The sequence below is a fragment of the Elephantulus edwardii genome, unplaced genomic scaffold (genome assembly GCF_000299155.1).
Source record: "Elephantulus edwardii isolate Elephantulus edwardi_28Jun2011 unplaced genomic scaffold, EleEdw1.0 scaffold00172, whole genome shotgun sequence".
Taxonomy (NCBI): domain Eukaryota; kingdom Metazoa; phylum Chordata; class Mammalia; order Macroscelidea; family Macroscelididae; genus Elephantulus; species Elephantulus edwardii.
The window spans coordinates 6951390-6955984 of NW_006399922.1; the positions used below are offsets into that span (position 1 = coordinate 6951390).

The following is a 4595-nucleotide window of genomic DNA, read 5'->3' on the forward strand; positions in this document are numbered from 1 at the left end:
AAAACATGGACTAGGTGACAAAAATTAAGCTGGAGATAGAATGATTGAATTTTGCACAATCAATGACTTATTCATTGCAAAGCCGTTTTTTAAGAGACATAAACACAGGGCATACACATGGATTTCACCTGATGGTATGCATAGGAATCAGATCGATTACATCTGTGGAAAAACCTGCTGGAGAAGCTCAATATCAGCTGTGAAAACTAGGCCAGGAGCCGATTGGGGAACAGACCACCAACTACTCATATGCAAGTTCAAGCTGAAGCTGAGGAAAATGAAACCGAATCCACAGGAGCCACAATATGACTTTGATTTCATCCCACCTGAATTTCAGAATCATCTCAGGAACAGGTTTGAGGCCTTGAACACTAATGAGCAAAGACCAGAAGAGTTGTGGGAGGGTGTTAATGGTACCATCCAGGAAGAGTGCAAACGGTCATTACAAAGACAGAAGAGGAAGAAAATACCAAAATGGATGTCAGAAGAAACTCTAAAGATTGCACTGGAACGTAGAGAAGCCAAAGCACAAGGAAGGATTCAAGACATTAAAGAGCTGAACAGAAGATTCCAAAAGGCAGCACGGAATGACAAAGCAAAATATTACAATGAAATGTGCGAGGAGCTAGAGTCAGAAAGTCAAAAGAGCCAAACTTGTTCAGCATTTCTTTTTTTTTTTAAAAAAAAAATTAAAATGGTTCTATTATAAAAATGCATATAAAATAAACCACAAATACAATAGAGTGAAAACAGAATTCAGCAAATAAATAAAACAGCCTTAATGAAAACGTGTCAGAGAAAAGTTCATCGGTTTGCTGCAGTTTTTCACCTCTCAGAGTTAAGCTGCATCCAGCACAGTGGGTACAAGTCACCACAATGCTGGTTCCCATTACACACCTTTAGGTTGTGAAATATTACATACTGCTTTCAAAGGGGCCATATGCACAAACACATTCTCAAACTTCAGGATTTACAGTGGCAAAGTGATCAGCAAAATCTGGGTACTTGCTATAAACTTGTAAACTTGTGGTTTACAAGTCTGGAATATAAATTACACCAGAAATGAGCTAGACCCAAACACAATACCTTAAATGGTATTCAGCTTCTGAGATTACATCCAGAGGGAATTCCCCTGCATTTACAGACAGGTTGCAGACACAAGTGAATTGTTGTCAATACACTATCTGAGCAGACCTGACCAGCTCAGCTCCTTAGCCGTCTGGCATGCACTGGAACTCAAACGGGGCTTGGATCACTTCCCGGCCACACAGAAAACAATTTTTGTATTGTTGAAATTAAAAATAATTTTTAAACTGGTAGAAGTTTTCACTATTCAGTGAAAGCTGCTAGATAACCAAACCCACTGCTATGAGTTGATCACGACGTCTAGTGACCCCAGAGGACAGAGCTCAGCTGGCCCACAGAGGTTCCGAGGCGGTAAATCGCTGTGCAAGCAGACTGCCAGGTCCTTCTCCTGTGGAAGGCCGCTGGGTTAGTGTTGAGCACCTAAGGCTCCTGTAGATAATTGTTCCCCAGTACGAATGCTCCCACTCCCCCACTGAAAAAGAAAATAATTCCACCTGGTGCACACGTCATTAACTCATTGTTGAGTTCCTTCCATGCACCCCAAGAAATTCCCTCTCAAGAAGGAGAGTATTAGTTTTCACAAAGAAAGCCTTAACGGATAAGAACATAGCTGTTTATGAAAGTTTGCTAGCAGATGAATGCACGCTTTAGTCTTGCTCATTTAAAACGAGGTGCTAACTTCTTCATCAACAAACAGGTATGACTTTCTGGAGAACTCAATGCAAACATATACCTGACGTCGAGGAAACATTAAAGCACCTGCTGACATCTGAATACTAGGGGCAAGTCTCAACTTAGACAAGATGGGTTTTATTTAAATGACGACTTGGGCATTAACACCTGGTTAAGGAAGAATTTCTACCTTAAGGCCCCTAGTCCCTCAGTGAACATGTGCCCATTTCCCTCACACCTTGTGTTCGGATTTCCGGCATTGAACACGCCACAGGGAGGGCCTCGATCTGGCCCTGCCCTGTTGATGCTACATCTACAATCAGTCCTAACAGTCAGACTCTGGAAAAAAAAAATGACCATGACATTTACACACCTGTCATGCTTTCTCCCCTTTTCCGCACAAACTCCAGCTGAAGAAGACAGAAAAATATATTCCAAAGAATGATTCAACCAAACATATCAGCCCCCAGAAATGCAAAATAAGAAGGTGATTTGGGAAAGATTTTGTGTAAGAAACTAAGGCCCACCTTAAAAACAATCTTCCCATCTGTATTTCATAAGAGCCTTTCCCACAAAAATTCAACCACACAATTTCTATCCTACTTGTTCAAAGCGAGGCTGGCCAGACTCTGTCTCCTGTATTTTTGTCATGTGATCAGAAGTGGCCAGTCCCTGGGGGGACTTAGCACTCCCGGTCAAGTGGGGGGTCAAGAGAGAAGAAAATCCTCCATGAGATGGGACAGCACAGCAGCGGAAGCGATGAGCTCGCACCCAGCAGACCCAGAGGCTGTGAGGACCGGACAGGGCCGGCCGGCATCTCTTGCTGCTGCAGGACAAGGATCACTGAGAGTCAGGAGGTTCTAGGGCTCCTGTCAACCGCTCAAAAAGGTGGGAAAAGGGTTTTCTTCTCAAGCGGATACTTTCAATTTCTTTTTCTTAGCCTTGAGCACAGGAGGCAGAGAAATCTTGAAGGCAGTCTCGCACGTGGTGCAGATGGGGCTGAAGTTGCAGAAGATTGACAGGCACACGGAGCACACGTAGCCGATCTCAATGAAGTTCCGGTGGCAGAAGCAGGCAGCCCTGTAGTCCACATGAATCGGGGGTGGGAGGATTAGCTGAGACCTCTGGTCTTGACCAGGAAGGAAAACCCACAGCAAATACTGCAGGAGCGAGGGCATCTGCGGCACCTTCAAGTACAGGCCCCCCGTGATGTCACAGGCCTGCTGGAGGAGTCCCGAATCGGAGTCTAAAACACAGGCATCGATCAAAATATTCTGCTTCTGGGCCGTGAAGATGACGTTCGTGAAGTTCATGTACTGCACGGCGCTATCCTCTGCAGCCTTGATGACCAATATCCTTGACTTCATTTCTTGGTTATCTTTAACTTCCTTGTTCATTCTATGAATGTAGCAGAGGGCCTTGGCCAGCGATCCTGCCAGCAGCGTCTCCGTGTGCTGACCCTTTATATCACTCTTTGTCATGAGGTCATTAATCTCTTCAGCGATAATTTCATTAGCTGCTGTTAACAGCTCGTATTTTCCGTCTTTACTTCCTGTGGGATTAAATTCGGAGGGGAGGCTGCCGGCGTCTCCGAAGATTTCTCCCAGTCTGCCGTTCTTTCCAGGATACAGAAATCGGTTCTCTTGAATGTGACTTGCGATCACAGCAAGTTTGTTGGATCGATTCATGAAGAGATGGGAATTCCCCAACACCATCACAGCTTCGATGCATTTTGACAACGTAAACTGAGACTCCTTCAGGGCTTGCTTTCCCCACCAAATGGGTTGGTATCAACTATGATGACGAGAAGATTCAATTCATCTTCGTCAGAGACCATGGCGACCACAGAACCTTCCGCAGGCGAGTGAAAGCACCTGCAGTCTAGCGAGAGCGCAAGCCGCTCAAGTCATTCAGCATTTCTTAAGCTCAAGGAACTGAAGAACAAATTCAAACCTCAAGTAGCTACAATCAAGGATGCTTTGGGCAGAATGTTAAATGATTCAAGAGGCATTAAAAGAAGATGGAAGGTATATACTGAGGCATTGTATCAAAAGGAATTGGCAGATACAGAAGAATTTAATGAAATAATATTTGAGCAAGATCCTATGGTGATGAAGGCAGAAGTTCAAACTGCTTTGAAGGAAATAGCAAAAAATAAGGCACCAGGAATAGATGATATACCAATTGACATATTTCAGCTAACAAATGCTGCCCTGGATGTGCTCACCAAGTTGTGCCAAGAAATCTGGAGAACAATCACTTGGCCAACGGAATGGAAGAGATCTATATTTGTTTCCGTTCCAAAGAAAGGTGACCCAACTGAGTGTGGAAACAACAGAACAATAGCATTGATTTCACATGCAAGCAAGATTCTACTGAAGATAATCCAAAAACGACTGGAACAGTACATCAGCAGAGAACTGCCAGAAGTCCAGGCTAGGCTTAGAAGGGGTCGTGATACTAGGGATATTGTAGCTGATGTTAGATGGATCTTAGCTGAAAGCAGAGAATACCAGAAGACTGTCTATCTGTGTTTCATTGATCATGCAAAGGCATTTGACTGCGTGGATCATAACAAACTGAGGCTGACTCTGAGAAGAATGGGAATACCAGAACATTTAATCGTGTTAATGTGAATCCTATACTTGGACCAAGAGGCAGTCATCAGAACCGAGCAGGGCAACACTGAATGGTTCAAAATTGGGAAAGGTGTGCATAAGGGATGTGTCCTTTCTCCATACCTTTTCAACCTGTATGCAGACAAGATTATCCAAGAGGCTGGGCTCTATGAGGAGACACGTGGTGTTAGGATTGGTGGAAGATCTATCAACAATCTG

At 44.0% G+C, this 4595-nt stretch overlaps 1 pseudogene; it reads right to left on the bottom strand.

The window, feature by feature from the left end:
• Window positions 1-2666: 2666 nt before the first annotated feature.
• Window positions 2667-3595, bottom strand: LOC102860558 (annotated as a pseudogene).
• Between the last annotated feature and the right edge of the window lie 1000 nt (window positions 3596-4595).